Below are 24,231 nucleotides of genomic sequence, written 5' to 3'. Positions count from 1 at the left end.
GCCGCACGCGCGCCTCGATTAACTTTGCTACATTCTGCATCACTCAAAGAAATGGGCGTTCGAATGATTGACACCTCGCTCGGCGCGATTTCAGCGTCGCGAGAGTCCAATTAGCGCGTTCCGCAAACTTCGGGCACAAAGTTGTGCTTGACGAGTTTAGCGACCCAGTATTCAAGTGTAGAATAAACGAACGTGCGCTCCAAACCAGGGCCGACTTGCTAGAAACAGCGTCTCAACTGAGACGGGGAAAGAAAGCACTGCCAAAGCCAGCGCACCAACCGAGCGGGACTCCGCGTATCAAGACGCTCGCGCGCCCCACCCTTTGCACTGCTTTCTTTCAGCCAGTCTCGGGACGCTGTTCCAGCAAGCCGTCCCAGAGCGAACAAACTTCGGCAGTGCAGACAAAGGCATTGGCACGAGCGCGTGGCTTTGGAAAGCGCCTCCTATGCACGAGTTCTCGTACAAATAAAAGCGTTTTGCTGAGCTAGGCTCACGCGCCTGTGCCTTAGTCTTCACTGCCGACATTTGTGAGATGGAGTAGAGAGGCCGAGATTGAACGCTTCTATTTCACGCTTTAAATGTCGTTTGCAATATTGTGACGTCGCGGTCTCCTAATTGGTCGACGCTGTGTCACAAATTTAGTTTACGCTCTAAGCGTGGGGGGAATATCCGGCGCTGGCGGCGGCCTTTGCTCCGCCAATTGGCCAAACTCTCCCAATACACGACTCTGCACTGGACATTCGTCGCGTCTGAAGAACAGAGGCCCTATGTTGCGCTTTTTGGACTCCCACGGCGACTAGGGAGAAGGAAGTGGCGTCAACAACGCAGCAAACGCAGACTGGATGTTGATTTTGTTTTCTTCTGCCAACATCCAATCTGTGTTTGCTGTGTCGTGACGTCACTTCCTTCTACCTAGTCACCGTCGGAGTCCAAAAAGCGCAACATAGGGTCCCTGGAAACATATGAAAGCCACCGACGGTTGAGGGATCAAGTGCTCCTGGAGCTTTTGTTTTATCTACTTATACGGTGTTACGGCTGGCGAGCTCGGCAAACACAAAGAGAGCAAGATGGCGTATGTCGCGGAGCCTCGTAGACGCTACACAGAACGGCTCGTTTCTTCTCTGCCGTGGTTACGTTGTTCACCACGAAAAATAATTCCAGGCGCTCGATATACTGTGGCCAGGACGCAGGGTCATTAGGCGACAACTCTTCGAACTGTACGTTGGAAGACAAACCTGGAACGGTAGAGCCTTGTAGCCGCCGGTACTGCACGTTTACCTCGTTACCGAGCGAGACAGGACACCTTGATGGGTTTAGCGCGATGGGCCCCGCTTTATTAGACAGTTTTAGTGGACCGTACGCTATAGCTTTGCGTACGCAAGGAAATTGCGGGTCGTGCGTGTGCATGCGCAGAACGCAATAAAAGGGCTAGCGTATTGCGTACGCACGCAACGCTGGGGATTTCGCGTTGCTGGCTAGCGGGCCTTGAGGGACGCTCTCGAGAGATCTCGGACCGAACGAGAGCGCCAGTTTCAAGATGGCGGTTGCCTCGACTGGCGCAGCAAGGTCGACGTGGTGTTTTCGAAGCTCTGTGTTACGTAAAATTGCGTGGTGTTCAGCTTGGCGACCCTTTCTGGGACCTACCGCGGTCAAATCACATCGCCGTGCAGCTGAAGGAGTGCACAGTGAAAATGTTCGCCGCTTGGAATGTGCGTCGACGCTGAGATCTGGGGACCTATGTTGGACTTTCGAGAAACTAGAAACAGAAGTGACGTACCGGCAGGAGGAGCGTAACCAAGCAACGGCGCGCACCGCGAAACCGCCCTCTTTGACGCCGTGACGACATGGCAAGATTGACGTCTGTCACTCACTTGAGAGGCGTCAAGAGCCAACCATCGAAGAGCGGAAGTAGCTACGCTGTCCCCCTGCCGTACCTACGCTTTCTCGGCGGTACCTATCTGGAACCTATTCCCTACGCAAGCGTCCGTTTCTCCGGCAACCGGAAAGGCATTTTCTGCTTTTAGTCAAGCGATGGCAGCCAATCCCTTGCGGCGGCGACCTTCACATCGGCTCTTTTTTAAAGAAACTTGTCAAACTAAAAAAATACACGTGTTCTATTGAAATGAACAACTGATTTTCTAGCGGTTCCAGAAAATATCAGATGGAGTAAACTCGCATAAAAGGTTAGAACAACATGCGGGACGCGGATGAGCGCCTAGTTCAAATTACTGGCGCTCATGACTGCTCAAGAAACGGGAGGATGTGGCCTCTCTGATACGCGGCGCAACTGAGCTGAGCCCGGCGCTGTCCAGAGACGACAAAGTTCGTCTCTGGAACGAGCTAACCTCCCGGCTCAAGTTCCTCGGTCCTCCAAGGAAGGAGCCGGAAGGTTGGAAACGCTACTGGGCCATGCGGGTGTCGAAGGCGCGGGCGCGGGCTACGGAGCTGGCGAAACAGGCGAGGTAACTTGCGTAGTTTACTCAGAGTGTGGACCAAGCTATTGAATTACTTCCTTTACCCGCAGGCAAACAGGGGGCGGAGGCGCCCGGGTGCGCTCGCTGGCGTCATCATACTTACGCATTTTGCCGCTGGTGGGCGAGGACTCGGCCCTGGGCGCTCCCGGGTTTTCTTTATTTGAAACCAAGAGGTCTGCACTCTAGCCATAACTTGCCACTCGCCTGAAACTGGCCTCCGGGTTTGCCATTTTTCTTTTATCGAAACAAAGTGGAGATTTGGGCCAGTTCGTTCATTGCAAACAGAAAAAGCGCCGAAAAAAGAAACAAAAAAAAAAACAACACAGGGACGCAGCCGAAGGGAAACAGGACAAGGTGTACTCTCAACTAAAGTTAAATTTTCAATAAACTTCAGTTAAGAGTGCATTTTGTCCTGTTTCCTTCGTCTGTGTCCCTGTGTTTTTCGTTTGTTTGTTTTCTTATATCATTGTTGATCTCAACATGCTTCTACTATGGAATCTGTCATGCTTCCATGTGTGACAAAACACACACGAAATGGCAGTGTGCTGAATTAAGTGAAGTGTAGTGTGAAATAATGTCTGTGATATATCCTGGATAATGACAAAGAATTTATACGGTGTTTAATAGTCCATGCTCAATTTTAAAGAAAGTATTGCAACCTGTGCTTTCAAACATGTTTATTTTTCATGTTACGGCATTGTTGTAAAAACAAGAAAGCACTTTCAAAGACACTGCTTGTTGTCTTCTTTATACATTCAAACTGACACAAATCCAATATGAGATCACTGAGTAATACACCTGGCCCTGTGGTAACCATAATAGATTGTAAAATGGAACAGGGCAATGGAAGTGTAGAGAAAATGAATCGATGTCCAAACCCGATACAAACAATATATTGCAGTAAAAGAAGCAAAACGGGTCTCACCAGTAGCCTCATTGAGTTATCCGTTTCCTGCAAGGGCGAGCGAGATGCCCTGTTGGCTAGCTACATAACCCTACAAAACCTTCGGTTATTGTTCCAGGCATTTTATGCACCCTGCTTGCAAATTAAAAAAAGCTCTATCAACATCACCGTGATGCACCGAATAACTTTTCGGAGGCAGTTCTACATGTCTGTAAAGGTAACACGGTGGCTGTGCGATGAACTGCGAAAAGCGTTGGAGTTGACACTGTGGAGCTTATGGACGGCCATGACTGTGGAGCAACAAGTGAAGCACATACTGCCACGGGGGGGGGGAGGCTTCTCTGGTGGCGAGGGCGTCAGTCGAGGTGAGGACGACGAGGGGTTCGCTGTCGCCGGTGGCATCCCTGGTGTGCGGGAGCGCCACCGTGGCGAGGAAGATGAGGGGCTCATTGTCGCCGATGGTGTCCCTGATGAGCGGGACTTCCGTTGTGGCGACGGACTCCTTGGCACTGGTGGTGTCCCTGGTGGGCGCAACTGCCATCGTGGCTTGCGTGGGGCTCCGGGGAGGCACGGCTGTCATGGGTTCGGAACTGGGCAACAAGGCGCTGCCTTAAAGCCCTGCCCATGTCTGAGAGGCTGACCCGAGGGTGGGCAGGAGCCTGCCTCTTGTCATCCGCCACTGACCCCTCTAAGCTTGGCCCAGACTTCAACCCTGGCTCGTCAGGGTCACAGTCTGGCTCCCTCGATGAAAGGCAGATATTGTGGAGCACTGCACACACCGACATAATGACGGTGGCTGTTGTTGGATGATAGTACAGAGTCCGGTGCCTTTGCAGACACTGGAATCTGCTTTTCAACAGCCCAATGCAGCGCTCCACAACGGACCTTATCGAAGAATGTGCCTTATTTTACCGGCCGCAAGCGGTGGAGGTCGCGTGGAATCCAGGGACAGGGGTGATAGCGAAGGCTCCAAGGCATAGCCGCTGTCACCTGCAGAGTCAGAGAAGGAAATGTATGATATTAACGCTGTTCTCTTTAAAAGAATACTTCAACGGCAGTTGAAATATACCCATCGTGTTCAGAAATAGGCTGAATATGATCCACAATACCCGTAAATGACAATTGCACATTTGTATTTTGAAAATGACGCCTGTGTTTTTCGTTATAAACAGCCCTCACTGGCAAGTGCTCGGAGAGCAGCCAGCTGAGAGCACGTCACATCCGGTGCAATTGTGATGTAGTTTATCTCGGGATGAGCAAAGCTGTGGCGAGGCAGACGTCGTCAGGATGCCCTAGCTGTTCCAGCAACCAAAGCGGTCGAAGCAGGCCAGCGATCGGGCCACCGCAACTAACCCCAAAGCTGCTTTTGTGTGAATTTTGAGTGACGGGTTAATCTTCTATCATCTTGGGACACACAAAAGAGAGTCCAGTTAAGTGTGGAGTTCCTCCCTCCCCTTTTCTCTTCTGCTGGCTGTAGAGCTGTCGGGATGACGTCAGGTTCAAAGCATGTATAGTTCTAGGTAAGGCAGTTATCATCACTACCTGTCAAGGTTCCTAGACGGGCATTACAAAAGGCTTTAGCGACATCAAGAAAATGCTCTTTGCTAATCGCCTAATTTTTTTAAATGCCTTTTTGTGCCTTTTTTAACAAGATATGGATGTGTCCGATGTGATACTGCTCTTTTGAACACGTATAGACCAAAAAATAAGCACCAAAATTTCGTTGTAGTATTCCTTTAAAATTGTAGACAACTAAGCAGGTAAAACTGCTGTTTGCAACCTTTCCCCCCTGTAGTTGACAGCTGCGTCAGAGTGTTTCAAGCTGACGTGTCACAGGTATGGCCAGGGGTGCTATGTTGCGCTTTTTGGACTCCCAGGAGACTAGGAAGAGGGAAGTGACGTCAACGACACAGCAAACGCAGATTGGATGTTGACAGAAGAAAACGAAATCAACACCCAATCTGCGTTTGCTGTGTCGTTGACGTCACTTCCCTCTTCCTAGTCTCCTGGGAGTCCAAAAAGCGCAACATAGCACCCCAGAGCGCATGCCAGTTATCCATGTTCGGAACAGTATATGTGATATTGTAGCTTATAAGTGGTGCAAAGCCATCATGTACAGAACCAACAAATGGAGTATGCTTACCGAGCAGGAGCCTGCCATCGTCTATCAGCCGGCCTTGCTCGAAGTTGCTCCGGAGCCACGAGTAGCGCCACGCGAAGGAGTCGTGCACCGACCCAGGATACCGTAGGTCGATGCTCATCACCCGGCAGTCGGCGTCACACACCTGCAATAGTGAGACATATGTAGACGTTAATTCAACGGAATCCACAAACAGTTGATTGCACTCATTGTCATGGGGCCCTGTCAAACACTATTTACATGCTGACCAACACACCACCATATATGTGGTTTACAAATTTTAAAGTATTAAAACAGCGAGAAAAAAAAAACGACGGACTAAATGAAGGAGGACACTCAGAGCGCTGTCTGTGTTACAAAGATTAAAATTATATGATAAATAGCCACTAACTTTGACCCATTTAGTAGTTTAGGCAAATTTGTTTTTTCTTCAAAGGAGAGTTTACACTTTATCATGCAGGATAGGGACTAATGCTTAAAAGCTTAACACGACATGAAAACAAACAGAGATCGAAAGCTTTTCAGCTAACAAACCCTCCCTTCCTTCGTCGAACAAACGCTTGTGCGGAGGATGAACGAGTACTAACATCGGAATTAAAAACAGCGCGGAAAGACAAGCACCAGACAAAGAAGTGACACGGACGTAGCGCTAATTCATAACTCTCATTTATAAAATGGCATATCCACACCGTATTAGTAGTATTAGCGTTACGCTTTTTTTCAAACCCATTCAGAACGGGCATTGACCTATAGCTAAAAGCGCGAGCAAGCTGCTTTGGATAAAGCTCCGGCGGCTGCACGAGCGCTCGTGCAGCAAGTGCTCCAGCCAAGCCGTTCGCGCTTGCACAGTCTTCTTAGTTTATGCTAAGGTGAGACGTAGTATATATGTGATCGTACATACCCCCATCACGTTCAGAGCGTAGAACTGTTTGCGGCATCAACGCACCAATACGCCGCCTTCGTGGCGGTAGGGTCGTTCTATGACGTGCCGACGATGGCGATCATCATCCCGTCGACGCAACCGATGACGCCGGGTATCCTGCCGAGCCGTTGGAAGCTCCTCTCGACGTCGTCCCTCTTGCCGGTTGTCTGGGGAAAGTCGATCCAGCCGCGCGATGCCGACTGTAGCCTGATTCCTCGCTATGTGCTCGTCGCTCGCCACCATCCCCTGAAAGATCCCCGCACAGTTTGCTCCCCATGGAGTAAATGCGAAGTGCGCACAACACTTGCTGTTCCACAGACATCACCGTCCACGAACCTCGCAGCCTCAACTCTGGCTCCTCGCGTAGTTCGTTGCACAATCAACGGACCACATTCTTGGTGAGACGGTACTGCCTCCGAAAAGCTTCCTCCGGTAGTTCAAAAGGCCTCGCGGTCTCGCGGTGCTGCCGGTGGAGCTTTTCCGGAGGGAAAAATAAAGTTGAACGATAGAAAGACTGTCGCTCTGCCTCCGAGACGCCGTGTTTCCAATTTCGCTACCTCGAAGAGACCATCGACAGACTCGTTCCCTTTTCAGACGAAACACCGAGGAAACGATACGTCAAAATGTTGTCATTTCCGGTGGGGGCGGTTCGCCGTCTCCGCCCCCATTTTCGTAGGGAACTTTCGTCATTTGAGCCTCAACCAATCAGCTGCGATGTCGTCACTTCCGTTTCTTTTAGGAGAAACGAAACATTTGTCCAACATTGGTCCCCTGCTCAACGCTAAGCCTATTCCCACAGTTCATCGGCGACGGACGAACGACTCTAAAAGAAATCGCCGAAGTTCTCGCTTTGCACTGGACATCAGGGTCATGAATTTCATTCCGCGATAGCATTCATAAAAGGTGCCGTTCCCACGGGACGAGTGACGGAGGCTCCGTGATCGAATTTGGCTACGCACTCGTACTCGTAGCCTCTGTACCCCGCAGAAAAGCGCGCTTGACGAGGGAGTTGTGGCTTGGCTTAATTTGAAATAAAATGATTGGACACGTTTTCATTTTCAACATTTCTTTCCAGGAGCATGGTTGCGCTATAGACGCTTTACAGCAGCTGTGCATGGGCGCCGCCATAACTGACCTTCAGTTTTTGTTCCCTCTTATTCCGTCCGCATCACTTCATCATTACCACAGCAGGACAGGTTATTGCCATTTTAGATGCTGCTGTGTTCTTGTGTCCAGCATAGGCCCTTGTGAAGACCCGTCAACGCCCGCTTCAGTGGCTCGGCATCTCGGTAAGACAAGAGAAGGGCGGCTATGGGGGCTCAATCTGGCGCGTGTGTAAAGCGTCTATAAGCACGCGGAATTCTACGACTCAAGCAAATTTAACCAAGATCATGCGCGGTGTTCACTCGAAAACGTTACGTACAACTAAATTCGGTCCAAGCAGGTCATTTTTAGCGTACGCTATACTATTGCGTATTGCGTACGTAAGGTCCGGCAACACTATACTAAAACTGTCTATTAACTCAGATATGTACAAACATGTCCTGTTTGAGAAGGCTTGGCGTAGAAGTGCCCGTGCCTCGCGGGGGCACGCGCAGGTGCGTTGACCCATCCTCGCTCGCGCCGCGCGCACTCACGCTTTACTTCAGTACAGAACAGTGTAAAGCCTGGTTCAGACAGTTGCGTTTGACTGCGTTTGACTGCGTTGCGGCAGCGAGAAACCAGGACATCCCTGCTGCTTATATCGCGTGCCAACATGATTCCTTGAATTGGATTCCACGCTTCATACGAAGCACAGATGTGCCGGTGACTCGCTTTCAGTTCTCGACGCAACGCAGTCAAACACAGTCAAACCCAACTGTCTGAACCAGGCCTTACGATATGAACGTACCGTTCTTGCCATGTGTCGTGTGTTGGTCTCGTGTTTTATTCGTGCGCATATTTAACGTTTGTGCGCTCGACTGAGCCAGCGTGTGCGCGTACGTGGACTGCTGCGAGGATGCGCTACCCCCGACAAGTTTCGCAGGCCTAACGAGCCGGACGCATATGTACGGGGGTGCTGGCAAAAGCTAGAAATACGTTTACCCGCCAGAGGTAAAGTTCATTAGAATAAAAATTGAATTAATTTGTGTGCTAACATGAGCATTACTAGTCGTACGCGTTGGCAGCTGTTCCCGATCGAAACAACAAGCGCCGTCGAATGTACGGGAACAGAGAACCGACTGAAACGTATCTCAACTATTTAGCCGTCCAGAAATTTCAACTCGGGTATCTCAGCCTGTAAACGATAGTCGGTATGCAATGAAAATGGGACTGAATCTTCTATTGTTTCTATGGGCTCCGTAAAGTGCGCTACAATTTCGAACGCGTACTTGCCGTAATTTGGGAATGGTTTGCTCTCTTCGCAGTGAATTTCTTGATTTAACGTCAAAGGCTATAGCTATGATGATTGCACTTTGGCCATTTGACAGAAAGAAATCGCTGTTCGAATGCATCGCTTCGATCGAAGCATCCCCGCGAATTCACCCGAGTCGCTTGTCACGACTCCGGCGAACCTGCCAAACGGCTAGCTCCGACGTACGTGATATTGTGATCTTGTTTTTCCGTCGACATTCGTGCGACATTTCGGAGAAATAAACGGTTGTTTGAACTCCTTATTCACGTCTTTTGCTGGTTTCCATCTGCCAACCACTGCCCAAATCACTGCTTCGAAGCATGACCACAGGACACGGACGGACCACACCCACCGATCGCATGATCTGTAAGAACGGGAAAACCGAAATACGCTGCGCGATACGACGCATTTGCCATGGAGACGCGCATGCGCAAATGGAGCAGTTCGCCAGGGCGCGCTAGACAGCGCTCGACTGTACACAGTGGTTGGGGCGCTTCTCGGCGCGACGTAGCGCGGCGTTGTGGCCCACGAACGTCGTTTTGTGCCGGCGCGTGCTCTGTTCGTCGAAGCTTGGAGTACAAACCGCCCTTAAAACTTACTTATATAGCGGTTTTCGATGACGTTCAGTACTTTTCTGATTGGAACCTTATCTTCATTTTTAATGATTGAAAAGGTAATTAAAACGTTTTAGCTATACGTGGCTTGCACATGCCGTCATTTCCGATGACCTCCAAAGAAAACGGGAAGAAGGAGCTCCCCTCTTATCAGGATCCTCCTCTGTGCCTCCCGGATTTGCACAGGGGTCGCTATTCTCCTCCCAGAAGATTATAGAAGATTAACCTATCGCTCAAGATTCTTACAAAAGCAGCTTCCCTCTCCTTCTCTTACATGGTGTTCAAAACTATGCGATGTGACGTCAGTGCAAGAAGCCTATACCCAACTTATTGTGATGATTAGCCCCCTATATTATGTCCCTCCTAAGGCCGTATAACCTACCAGCACAGACCGCACTTGTGTAGCTTTCGCGGCTTTAAAAAAGAAAAAAATTGTAAAGGCTAAAAGCACACCCAGTAGAATGCGGTGCTATTAGTCTTGAAGGCGGCTATATTCCAAAAGTGAAAGTTTATTAGACCGTTCAAGTTCCTTTGAATCCCGCATCAGAAGATCGTTGTCTGTTGAGGAGTTTCAGCGAATATAGGAGGCGCTCCGATCTATCCAACATGGCGGAAAAGAGGGGGATAGATTTGCGAAGCCCGTAGACCGATAGCGTGTAAATTAAACAAAGCGTGTCGTTCTCTGTTTGTTTCCGTGTGCGAGATGATCATCACTTCAAGCAAGACCTACCGTGATGCTACAAATGAAGTGATCAAGCCAGTCGAAGGCAAGAAATCTTGCCATAGTCAAGATATCTGTGCAAGTGTTCGACGTGGGCTCTCTCACGCTGGTGCAGCTGCCATCAAGAAAGGTACATATCAACAATGTTTGCCTGTTGAGGCTGAACCTATGACGCATACTTTATCTGAACCTAAATTTATCGGTCTGCGGCCAAAAAACAGGCCACGTGACATCCGGCCATGAGCTTTCGTGTTCGTTTTTTTGTTTCCGGTTTCGAGCAGTTTAGTTTTTCTGGCTTCATTGAAAGTATACGTGACTCATTAGCAAAATGTTGATTGGGCAGTCTATTGACACCATAATAAATCAGCTGGCAAAATATAAAAAATATATATATTTTGGGGGGTGTCAGAGCCCCTTTAAAGGAGAAATTCGCTCGCAAGTCTAACCAGAACACAGACCAAATGCGAGATATCGCTCTAGCTGGGCAACGTATGGCCACAGGTAATTGCGTCAAAAGGACATCTCAATCGGCTAAGACCGAGGAGAAGAATGCAGTCACCTGGTTCTTAGCGGGCTGCCTGCCGGGTAGCAGTTATTCAAGCAAGACTGGGCAACGCGTTGTGCCATGAAGTCACCTTTAACGACCATTTTTTGTTGTTGTGCCTTTATGCTTCTTCTCGTGTTTATGAGCTGCTCAAGTTTCCTACTTCTCCGTTATGTTCTGGGAACAATTGTGAACATCTCGTGTAACGCTTTTTTAACAAGCGTTTTAGCGACGACTCAGAAGCCCCTAAAAATAGAATCGTTGCTGAAAAAAAAAAAAGAAACTATTTACGGGAACAAACTGGCAGCCACTCTGGACATCAGGGATACCAAAACCGTACTGATTAGCTGAATAAGTGTTGAAACGCTAAAATTTACAATTTAGCTTTTCAATTAGTGAAAATAAACGTATGGTTCAAATAAGAAATTTGCTGAGCATCATCAAAAACTTCTAGATTGACTTAGTTTAGAAAAATAAAACGCAAATTGACCATTTATGGCTTGAAAAAATACGCTAAATCTGGACGCGTTTTGAGATTTCGGTTTCCTATTGCAGCGCATCCGCACTAGCGACCCTGCCCCCAAGCGGCCGAGGTGCGCAAATACCACTTCACGCGCGTTTTCTTTTCTTTTTGGAACCCGGAGAAGGTCGAATTTTTCTTATATCTTTCTAAAATGAGTTTATTTAGAGGTCTTCGTTTATGTTGAGCACAGTTTTAGTTGGAACCAAATGTTTATTTTTACTAATTAGAAGTATGTAACATTTGGTGTAATATTCAGGTAATTAGTGGTTTTTTTTTTGTTGGAATTCTTCGTTTGTGCCGTTGCTAATCGTTTTTTTGCGTAGAGTTTTTTTTTTTTTTTTTCTTAAGGATATTAGAGATTTTCGAGTCTTCCCGGAAACACCCGGTATACAGGTTATTTCGCAAACTGAAAATATTACTTCGTAATAGTTAAACGCTTAAATTTAAAAAAAAGTATTGACCACGAAAAACGTTGATGTATAAATAAAATGTGATCATTAACAATATAATTACGTAAAATTGGCGACTTCTTTTTAAATATTCGTCTCATTTGTCAGATTACAAATAGAGATTTCTTGGCCATCGTCCAGGGTTGGGCAGAGATCCTCAAACATGTATTTGGAAATACAAATACTAAGATACATTAAAATATTAGCCAAAATACTGATACTAAAATATATCTGTAAAAATTTATCGCGATACGTATCGGAAATGCATTTTAATTATGTTGATGTGCAAGACGGACTGTGGGACCATAAGTTGCTGTATTTCAGCTTGTACAGCCTTTTTTCGTCTCTCTGTTTGTTTTGTACTTTCTTACTGTTACATCTGTCCCAACACACTCGTCAAAGTCTTCACGTCAAGCTTTGTAAAAACCAGTCATGAGAATGCAACGCAAAAATGTGTGGTTAAAAATTACAACGCCTCCGATGATGTTAGTATATTGGACTATTTGGAAAGTCATTTTGATTATTTTAGTCAAGAATGTGAGGTTGACACATTATGAACCATATTCAAAAATATTTGTAATCACTGCATCAACAGGTTCATCCCCGACAAAATAAAAAAATCACGACGAAATAATCCATGGATAACGAGGGAAATAATACAAGTAAAACGTAGGCTTCAGCGGAAAAGGCGGAACCACCCTCAGGAGCGTTCAGATATTTCCAACATGCAGCTGGAATTAAAAGAAAAAAATCAGGATTGCGAAGGATACATTTTTTTTCGGGCACTCTCGGCAACGTTCTTAAAGAAGCACCCAGTAAGTTCTGGAAGTTCTTATCTGGGACAAAGAAAAAAGAAGTTGAGTGTATACCTGTTGGCGGCTGCCAAGTAACTGATCCTTAAAAGATTGCGGTAATGTTTAATCAGTACTTGGAGTCTGTTTTTAGTGTTCGTAGGCCAACGGCAGACAATGAAGCATGTGAGTCACGCTCGATGATGGGGGAGCTCTGTTTGAGTCAGGAGGGTATCTTTAATTTTTTGCTGGGTGATTTCATTTGAATTCGACCAAACTTGGGGGGGGGGGGGGGGGGTCTTTAGATTTAATCGTAAAAAATATATATGATACCCGAATCCTTGTGATGAAAGAAACTGCCTTTGAAAAAAATTACAATTGTATAGTTTGAGAGAAAAAAATTCTGAGGCGCTGCAGGGTAGAAAACGTCAAATTCCCAATTTGATCTTATCTCGACTTTAGCCGCCATTTACAAAATATCTAATTCTTGCAGAATTATTATATTTATTACGCAATATTTACGCAGACTTGGCTATTTTTAGAGGTAAATTTCTGTCTTCTGTTATTTTAAATTAATTTTCTAAAAAATCTCAAACATGCAACCTAGAGCAAGTGTGACGCAACTTCGGACAGCTATATAAAACGAACGGTAGGGCGCAATGACGTGAGACAGATATCTGTGCGTAGCTATCAATGTAAGCTATCGATTGACATGTATTTTCTGGTTATTGTGTTTACCGTGTTTGTTTTATTCTGCCACAAATATAGACAAAAATGAAAAATATGCAAATTTTGAAGTCAATTTTCTCAAAAACCATTTTTTAGTTCGTTCATACTTTTTTAATTTATTGCCCAGATTCTGCTTAATAACCGGGTATAAATATTGCTTGACCTTTTTTTGTTGTAGTTTTAGGACAACCAGTTGAATAAGTCATTTTTATCGCGTAATACCAACCTCCGGCTCCGGTATGCGGGCTTCACCGCAACATTGATAATTGGCTCAGCAATATCAGATTTCACTGAAAACTACTTTACCCCGTTGAATTTTTACTAATATATTTGTAAAAAAAACAGTAACGTCATAAAGAAATGAGAGATGGCTGAATTGACGAAGTGATGTCTGCGAAGTCACAGCTTGCATTTTCGAACGTCGCCACGACAACGTTTTACTACTGAGGTTGCACGAAACTTATATATTTAAATTATTTGTTTGAACATTGTGCCGTGATAAACAACAACAAAAGTAAATTTAGTTAACATCAATGTTAACTAGCCTAAGCGAGTGGAGAGATCCAAGACGTTTCATCCGTTTCGATCATGTCGGGTTGCATTCTACGGCACTATCCAGTCCAGAAAAACAATATCCCCGTTTATGCGTTTCGGACAATCTTTATTTTATACAAACATTATCAGAAATTCGGCTCGAATTTTTTAAATTTACCGCATGGCATTCTTTCGCCTATCCTTCATTGGCCCTTAGTTTTCCGAGGTACGTGAAAAAAAAAATTGACTACATTTTGTCCATCCTTCGGCTTTTGGACTACTTGTTGCATACGTTTAAATTTTTTGGGCTACGCACAGCATATCGGAAGTTGCTTTTCAGCTTACAGTAATCATACTCTTTTGTTGGCAGTATGCAATAAAACATTCATAGGTAACAGTTTAACAAAATCACTCTATTTATTGAGTAATTTATTTGGGTTAACAAGACACACCTATAGAAACACATAATTTTTCACAGAAGCGCAAATGTACAAGAAGAGGCTTTAACAACAAAACAAAACAAAGCCGTAGATCATCTGAGAGTTCCGCACGTGCACCACAGAGGTTCATGCATTAAAGGGGCCCTGCAAGACTTTTTGACTGGGTTTTAATTTGCACTGAACCTGAGCGTACTGAACGTAGTAACTTAATCCAACTTTTCTTTTCTCAAATTTCGCTTTATTTTAAAAGTTATAGGCAAATTAGAATTACAAAAACAAGCAAAAAATAACCTCCTTCATGACGTTGTGGGTCCTGGCTTGAGTGGCCTTGAACTAGAGGAGGAGTAGTGAGCTGAGTGAGCTCATCGAGCGCACACGGCTGCCGCACTCCGTGTCGACGGCTCGAGAGGGCGCCACTAAAGCACGTGTTGGATACGCTGTATGAAGCGGGCGGCCAGGGCAGCTCGCATTGCATTTGCTGCGCGACTAATCACTAATTCGGCATAACACTTCATTGGCCACAAACGACAGCAAACACGGGGTAAAGATCAGTTCAGAACGGGAGCCACTTCGCGCTGACGCACCGCCAAATGGCCAAATCGCCAGCAGGGCCCGCGCCGAAGGCCTTCGGAACGCTCGGAACCGGTCGGATTCTTGAGCCGGTATACGACCACAGCGCCGCCGCGTACATCCGGGACCTTTCTACGCTCCTCGTTCGACGTAGCCTCATCCCACTAGCCTTTTCTAGTATGCGCCGTTTTTCTCCGCCGCTTGGTGGCGGGTATGTCGACGGGTCATTTCTCGTTTCCGTACTTTCTAAACTGCATTTGTTTCTTCTCTGATCTAAAATAGTGAACAAAAACTACTTTCATACATAATTGAAACGGTTCGCGACACTTTTATTTTGTATCTCGACTAAACAAAAACTCTTAGCGGCTTTGACCAGTGGCAAGCCCAAGACCAAAGACGTCACATTTTGCGCGCTTTCGGTACCGTGGGTCGCCCTCGTCGGTGGAGGAGGTTTCCGCGTCGTCCGGTTAAAATATGACGCACTGATATTTAGTTACTCTCTCCGTGCCCGCTGGCTTGCGCGAACCCCAAGAGACGTGGAAACCGCAAAAAAGGTAGATGCTTAAATATGATTGCAGGGCCCACTCAGAACGGGGCTGTTCTATCTTCGTCTTAAAGACGAAGATAGAACAGTTCGCTCAAGCTGCACTTCGCCCCTTTCGCGTCGCCACACGTGCGAAGCGCGGATGCCTTTCCGAGTCGGTACGCAACTCCACTCTGTTTTCTTGATTCTGCGGAAGTCACTCACCTCCTTCTCGGTTAAGTTCATGAGAGTTACGTTTTTGACACGCCTTCCAACCTTGTCCACAAAATCTACTGATGTTCGGACGAGCTGTTCCTCCGGTGAACGGAGGTTGTGCACCGTTGCGTGGTGTTTGAGAAGCCCTCCAACCCCGTCACAAGAGTTTTTACCATGCCCAGAGGCAGAAAATATCCACTTCAATTGGGTATGGCCCACTCGTTCGAACTCATGCAGCTGAAATATATTTTTAAAATGAGCAGGTGCCCCGTCAGATATGTACGTTAGTGAAGCATAAACTGGGATGTGCTCCTCCAGCCAGTCTTCTATAAGTCTCAGAGCCAGCAGCGCATGGGAAGTGTCATGACATAAGTCCTCACAGACAACGCCGAAGCATTTTGAGCCTTGCGACGTGGATGCCACACACGTGAAAACAGAGAGCTGACGCTTGTGCCAGTGGTACTCCTGTATCTCGTGTGGCAAAATTACCGTCCAGTTCTCCGCGAAATCGAAGTGCATGACGATGTGTCTTGAGGTCACACTAGACTTCTCAATCCGTATGGCTTCCCGTTGTGTCCTACGAATAAAATCGTGCGTGGAAAACCTTGTGGCCCATTTCTGTAGCTCTTTCAAAAAGGCGCTGGAGTCGGCAGTCTTGCTTATCAAATTACCATTCTCCCATGTGAAAAATGTAATTTCCTCTTCAGGCACCATTTCCAATGATTCTAAGGAGAGTGTGTCAGTCGAGGGGCAGTCTTTGCATTCGCCTCTGAAACATTCGGACGAGGGTTCAGGGCAGAGGCACAAAGCGAGAATCTCCTCTTTTGTTATTTTTTTCTTCTCGCATGCTGTTCAGGGTGGAAAAGCACAAATCGAAATTCGTACAGCACACACATGCACAGACAGTCTGTTCAGGGTTTAGCTTGACCCACTTTGGCCGCAGCGAGTAAAATTTAGTCAGACCTAATTTTGAGTCCGGGTTTGCTTCCTTAAACAGCCTGTACGTCTCTCGGACAGACCTTGTCATATACCGCTTCACGACCACATGTTCTTCGCCATCCTTCAGAAGCTTAACAGCATCTTTTTTGTTTGGGCTCTGCCGAGAACAGTCGAGATCGTCGTCGGTGTAATATTGCGTGGCTGCCCGTATGGTGTCCTCGCTTATGCTTCCACCGTGATAAGGCTCCGGACGCTCCCATACGCCGAACCGTTCACGAAGCTGCTTTGATTTCTTCAGAAGGTACTTCGATGCCTCAGGAATTAGCCGTTCTACCTCCCTAGTGGCTACGCCCTTTGGCACAAGCGTGAGGAGCTGACATCTCTCCTGGTAAGATGCCGCCTTCACAAAGGCCTCTCTGATGTTTGCCCACCACCCGTCGCAGCCGAGGCATGGTTGATCACTGCGAGAACTTGACCCACTTGGCTCCAAGGTATATGCAGTCGCCAACTTTTTTCGTACCTGTCGGCTGTGTGATCCTTCAATCTCCCGCTGTTTTCTTTCAGCATATGCCTGACGGCTGTTCGGGTTTACTGTAGAAGGCATGCGCAAAGGAGTTGTTTCAAGCCCAGCAGCAGAAATCTCTTCGTTAAGACCTTCCACTACTTCGTGCTCTTCGATGCAGCTTGCTGGGGAGCTCGAGCATGGATCACTGACAGATGATGAAAGCTTCTCACCGGTGTACTGGAAGCAGTTCTGGCAGAGCACGTCATCCAACGCAAGAGCCACGGCTTTCGATGGAGGCAGGATCATCTTCAAGGCGTCTACGTTGAGATCGGTGACATAACGAAAACGTCGGTTGCGGTATACCCTTCGCTTATGTCTCTCGAAGTAGTCCGCGCAACTCTTTCTTTTAAAGCTGAAAACTGCAGCCATGCCTGAGTTCAAAATAACGCGTTCATTCCTCGGGAGGTTCCGGCTTTCTGCTTTCGACGCAGTTCCGCAGTTCTCTTATACAAATTCATTGCTGCAAGCCCTCTTCTTATATTTTTTTTATTCTCTTATACTAGATGAGTTTGTCAAATATAGACACTGATTAGCGAATCAACCTAAGGACGCCAGAAATGTCATGGTGCGTGTTATTCGCTTACAAGTAAAAATAAATAATGGATAAGAGAAACAGACAGACCATAGCACCAGGGGCTCAAAGAGGACTACAAACATTATTTCCGGAGAAAAGCGCTGCAACGAAGACACAAAATGATAAGCCAACCAAACCTTCCTTTTTGTTCTGATGCTCTTGCCGACACTGTGGCCATGTTTGTACTGGTGATAACTTGCCACCCTTGAAACAAATAAGTATCCGCAAAAGCTGTATGTATACAGTTACGACTCCATCGACCGGCGTGATAATGTCTAGTGTTTACTGCATTTGTTTTCTCCTTTTGACAAACTTGACCCAGCCGAGCTACAGAAACTTCGGGCACCAAAGAGTCTCAAGCTTCCGCCCATAAATTTATTGGGAGAAGGGCAAGGACTGCTTCACACAGTTCCACTTCGCTGTGATGCATTGCGACAGCCTGTGACGACGCGAGTTCCACTCTAACAAGATTAGTATAACCCTCTTGCAACGGCGCACGCCGAGGTCAACTAAGAGTCGCATGGTAATCTTCATGATAAGAATCCCCAAGCAGCACATAAACGTGAAGAAAACGTCGAAAGAACGTCGAAGACGTCTGTAACGTGACGTCGTAAAACGTCGAAGGTCCGGACGTTACCTTCCTTCGACGTCGATAAAACCTTTAAATGTCCGCGAGAAAAGGTGCACAGAAGGTCGAGTGGACGTTCCAAATGACGTTTGTTGCACGTCACATGCACATCTCAGTGGGCCGTTGCGTCCTCCCTCGACGTTTATGATACGTGTGTTTACGACATCCGGACTACCAACGACGTTCACAGAACGTCGAGAAACCTTTCCAAATTACGTTCCCTAGCCGTCGTGGGAAAACGTTGTGTCCCCCCCCCCCCCCCCCCCCCCATAAAAAAAAGTAATTTTTCAGTATTATTGCGAAGGCAAGTTGCTAATATGAAAGTACGAAGGAAGTAACTAAAACACAGGTTTGGTACGAACTGTTTATTTGAGTATTTTCAGACACGAGATGCAATACGGAGCGCCTCCAAAAGACGTCCCTGGATGTGCCAGCCTCAAAAATATAAAACAAACAAATTCACGTAAATAAATAAACAAGAGACGATGTCACGCAGCACGGAATGTTCCACCGCTTACCTCGTTCTGCTTCTGATTATTGTGCTGACGCGCGTGCTTTAGCCGCCCCATCGCACATAGCTGGTACTCTCGCTGCGTGCATGGGAATGGTTTCAGAAGGGGGATTCCGTCCGCTGGGCGTTCTTGATTGGGATCGTCGGAGGCGTCTGAAGGGTCTTGATCGGAGACTGAACTTGACGCGCCGTTATGTGCACTGCCACTTGTTTTCTGGGGGGCGTCATTCACATCCTCACAGACACCTTGATCCGAGCAGTAGTACGATTCAACGTGTGAAAAGGTCCTCGAGTCGTGACTGAATACGACGGCGTTTTTGGCGATCACCGACTTCTTCATAGGGGCGACTTGAACGACTCATCCAACCGCAGCACTTACACTGTATGCAGACTCGAAAAAAAATCACGCCGACAGAGCAGCCTGCCTCGTAGACCCATAGACGTGACGGCCGGTGCTAGTGACTGGCTTTCGGAAAAAGCTGGACCGATCCCAGAGCTGTTCTCTCTGGGCGAATTCGAAGAACAAAACATTCAGTGAAATATTTTGGGAACGACCCGGAACTTACGCTTGTCAATTGTTCGTCCGTCACTATCTTCCCCCACTTTTCTCTCGCCCTCTTCTTGCCGAGTTTCCCGACGCATCGCATGGGGCTCTATGGGGCTGCCACAGGCATCTCCTCTGCCTACTTTTCCCCTCTCTCTCGCGCCGTGCCGGCTGTTTTTTTTTTTTTTTCCGGCATGTAGGTGCGGACTGGACTTGAACGCTTTTTGGACCGTCATCTGGGCCATTCAGGTTTCCACAAACCGTTGACAGTATCCACCAGACTTCGTCATTGCCGGGCATTTTATTTATAGATCTGTACTGACAGTCACGTGACAATACTTTGCGCCCCGATCTACCGAAAACGCTAAGGCGCTGGAAGTTGGTGTTATGGATGAACTGTGATGTTGATGCGAATTTTTTGGTTGTGCGCAGGGGAGCATGGGTTACAAAATACGAAGAGAAATTGACGAACCTTAAAACAATCTCGGGTGGTCGCGGAGCAGTATGGGTGCTCCTAGGAAAGGATGCAGGCCTGAAATCACCTGGAGAGGGGATAGTGTAGCGGCGCCCCTGAGGCGCGTGCCAGGGCCCAGGACCCATGGAAGACGACAACGCGCGTGCAAAAAGCAAATTGGGTTATGGGGATATTTATACAGCGTGTATTTGGTCAGTCATTGAAAGTTGCGACGAGTCACTCGCTGTAGATGAGCAATGTAGCCAGTGCAGTACAACCGCTAGCCTGGGGTCTTTAACGTGTACCACGCAGTAGTGATACAAAATCCAAGAATTGCACAATTCGATCCGTTCTAGTCGCAAATTAAACCCGTAACAATATTTTAAACAAACCAAAATTATAACAAGCACATCTAAAGTAAATTATATTCCCAACATGCTTTCAGATTATTTTTTTTCTTCCGTGTACATTGAGTATTGTAAATGCCCTTCCTAGCGTCATCGATGTGCAATCAATAGCATTTTGAAATACGCAAATTAATGTATAAGTATCTAAATTTCTCAACCTCTCAAAAATCAAGTTTTTTTGCGGCTCTTGAGCACTGTCACCTTGACCACAGTGATTCTGCGGCTGGAGATGGAGCTGCAAAATCTAAAAATGTCGAACAAAACGTGAGTGGTCGACGTTGCCAGCACGTCTTGTATGACGTTTCCGACATTTAGGTGTGAACGCGACGTCGCTGAAACGTCACTGACGGGGTAATAATGTAATGTTATCCTGGACTTTATTTTAACTTCGAAGAAACGTGAGTGTTCGACGTTGCTAAAACGTCTTGTCTTGACGTCGTGGCGACGATGACGACGTTAAAGTTGAAACGTGACGTCGCCAGCACGTCACGGACAGGACGACAAAGGAACGTCATTTATGAACTTCATTTCAACGTCAAAGAAACGTGAGGGTCGGACGTTGTGAGAACGTCGTGCATCGACGTCGTGGGAACGTTGACGACGTTTAAGTTGAAATACAACGTCGCCACAACGTCACTGATTGGACTCTAATGAAACGTTATATAAGGACGTCACCTCAACATCGAAAAAACGTGATCGAAGTCATGCGGGACGTCACGGACGTCCGGGACATTTTCTCGACGTTTCCACGACGTTTTGTGCTGCCTGGGTCGCAGCCTTTTGCTGGCGCTCGCGAAGAGGTTACTGAACCTATACTTCACCTAACAACTGGACCAGTTGCAACTGATGTAACGAACATGGCTCTTTCTTTTGATGCAAAAACAAACATAAAGAAAAGCGCCAGAAAACGTGCATACTCAGCTGGTAAGCAACACACGGGAAATCAATTAAAAAAGTTTGAAAGAGAAAAAAAAATTTGCCTACGCCACTTGCCTTTTGTCATTTTTTTGTGACATTTCTTTTTTTGTAAAAAGTATATTACTAGGAATGCAACGAGGTAAAGTGGTTGTCAGTGAAATCTGATATTGCTGAGCCAATTATCAATGTTGCGGTGAAGCCCGCATACCGGAGCCGGAGGTTGGTATTACGCGATAAAAATGACTTATTCAACTGGTTGTCCTAATACTACAACAAAAAAAGGTCAAGCAATATTTATACCCGGTTATTAAGCAGAATCTGGGCAATAAATTAAAAAAGTATGAACGAAATAAAATATGGTTTTTTAGAAAATTGACTTCAAAATTTGCATATTTTTCATTTTTGTCTATATTTGTGGCAGAATAAAAACAACACGGTAAACACAATAACCAGAAAAAACATGTCAATCGATAGCTTACATTGATAGCTACGCACAGATATCTGTCTCACGTCATTGCGCCCTACCGTTCGTTTTATATAGCTGTCCGAAGTTGCGTCACACTTGCTCTAGGTTGCATGTTTGAGATTTTTTAGAAAATTAATTTAAAATAACAGAAGACAGAAATTTACCTCTAAAAATAGCCAAGTCTGCGTAAATATTGCGTAATAAATATAATAATTCTGCAAGAATTCGATATTTTGTAAATGGCGGCTAAAGTCGAGATAAAATCAAATTGGGAATTTGACGTGTTCTACCCTGCAGCGCCTCAGAATTGTTTTCTCTCAAACTATACAATTCTAATTTTTTTCAAAGGCAGTTTCTTTCATCACAAGGATTCGGGTATCATATATATTTTTTACGATTAAATCTAAAGACCCCCCCCCCCCCCCCCGACAAGTTTGGTCGAATTGAAATGAAATCACCCTGCAATCTGGATATTAAGAAAGCAAGTGGACCAGATAACATACCGTCGGCATTTCTTAGGCGTTACGCCGAGTGGATGTCCCGTTACTTGTACTACATTATTTTTGACCTGTCATTGCGAAAAACGACCTTTCCATGAGACTGGCGTTGTGCACGCGTTGTGCCGGTATTGAAAAGTGGGGATGCACAAACTGTGTGTAGTTACAGGCCAATATCTCTTACTTGCGTTAGCTGTAAAATGCTCGAGCATATTATTAGCAAACATATTACGGACTATTTAGAAACCAACAATTTGTTCACCAGTGCACAGCATGGTTTTCGGCATGGGCTGTCGACGGTCACCCAACTGGTTACAGTATTTCACGACTTCGCGCTAGCAATTAATAAAAGAAAGCAGCTTGACGCAATTTTTTTAGATTTCGCAAAGGCGTTCGATAAAGTACCGCATATTAAACTCGTACAAAAACTTTACGCAATAAGAATGAGAAGCAGCCTAGTAGAATTTATTCATTCATATCTTACAAATCGCTCCCAATTTGTAGAAATTAACCACCACTCTTCAGGTCCCTTGCCGGTCACATCGGGCGCCCCGCATTTTATTTCTTATTTATATAAATGACATTGTTGAAACTGCGGGCGAAGTGGTTAATATACGGCTTTTTGCTGATGATTGTGTGGTCTATAAAGAAATAGAATCCAGTGAAGATCAAATTAAACTGAACGGAACTCTTCAAAACATATTCCAGTGGTGCGAGGAGTGGCGAATACCATTAAATTTGAATGAATGTACAGTGCGCCGAGTAAAAAACAAAAAGACAGTAAAAATATTTCCTTACTCAATTGGCAGCGTTAGGCTTGGGGAATCAACGCAAGTAAAATACCTCGGTGTGACAATTACTAAAAACTTGAGTTGGGACGCTCACATCTCGAATGCGTGCTCCACCGCACTCAAGACTCTGTGGTCTCTAAGAAGAAAGCTAGCGTTAGCCCCGCCCTTTATTAAACTTAGCGCTTATAGAACATTAGTAAGGCCACATTTAAAGTAGGCGTGCGTGTTTTGGGACCCATACACACAAAGGAACACCGAAGAACTAAAAAAAATACAAAAACTAGCAGCAAGATTTGTTTGCAATAAATTTTGGCGATTAGACAGTCCATCACAAATGTTAGACACACTTTTTTTATTCATTTACCCTAAGGGCTCTTTCGGGCATTCCATAGGGGGGAATTCATACAAAAGGAACACGTTGACAGTAGTAATACACAGAAAACAGGAAAAAAAAAAAAGAAAAGAAAAGAAAGCCGCGGCACACAAAAAAGCAGTACATATAATCACAAAGTTCAATTGCTGCACTTCAATGGTAACATTATACAAATACAAAAAGAAAACCAAGGACACACTGCAGATCTATGGCTTATCTGGGACGAGGGGCAAACATGATTGTTTTTTTGTGAAATGAAAGGAATCAGAAGATTTAAAAAAGCCTGATAATCCTGTGTCACTGCGATATCATACGGTAAGGCATTCCATTCACAAACGGCAAGGTTGAAAGGAGAACATTTGTATAGGTTAGTGCGTGCAAAAATTGGGGTTACTTTGTTGGGGTGGTCTAGCCGTGGGAAGATACGGTTAGCTGGAACAATGTGTGTTTGACGGAAAGGTGTAGAAGAGTGATATATTTTATGAAATAAAGAAAAACGGGCGATTCGCCTTCTGTTCTCGAGAGATGCTAAATTTAAGGACTCTTTTATACTTGTTATAACTACAGGTGGTTGAATGATTGCGTGTTATAAACCGGGATGCTTTATTTTGGAGACTCTAATTCATTAACTAGATAGGCTTGGTGGGGATTCCAAATAACTGACGCATATTCTATTTTGCTTCTTACAAGGGATGTATATGCCATTAGTTTTGTTTTTGTGTCAGATAAAAACAAGTTTCTTCTCGGGAATCCCAGGAGTTGATTAGCCTTTCGTAATATTGTTTTGATATGTAATTTCCAAGATAACTCTACTGTGAGGTGAGCACCTAAGTACTTAAATGATTGCACCTTTTCTATTTTACACCATTAATTTGATAAGTATGCTCGGGAGTGTTAGTTTTTGTAGTGAACGTCATATGTTTCGTTTTATCCGTATTTATCTCCATTTGCCAATCAACACACCATAGTGATTTATCATAGATTATCTTCATTTACGTCGAAAACACTTGAGACTCAGGTTGTTATATTTGTTTTACAATGGACACCTGAAGGTAGACGTTTCCCCCTACCTAAC

At 45.7% G+C, this 24,231-nt stretch overlaps 2 pseudogenes; both read right to left on the bottom strand.

The window, feature by feature from the left end:
* Positions 1-3,712: 3,712 nt before the first annotated feature.
* LOC121836757 lies at positions 3,713-4,256 on the bottom strand (annotated as a pseudogene).
* An 8,140-nt stretch (positions 4,257-12,396) lies between these two features.
* LOC121836518 lies at positions 12,397-23,864 on the bottom strand (annotated as a pseudogene).
* Positions 23,865-24,231: the final 367 nt, after the last annotated feature.

This window comes from Ixodes scapularis, unplaced genomic scaffold, assembly GCF_016920785.2.
Source record: "Ixodes scapularis isolate PalLabHiFi unplaced genomic scaffold, ASM1692078v2 PGA_scaffold2__306_contigs__length_199485367, whole genome shotgun sequence".
Lineage (NCBI taxonomy): Eukaryota > Metazoa > Arthropoda > Arachnida > Ixodida > Ixodidae > Ixodes > Ixodes scapularis.
This window is presented reverse-complemented; position numbering and strand designations above follow the sequence as displayed.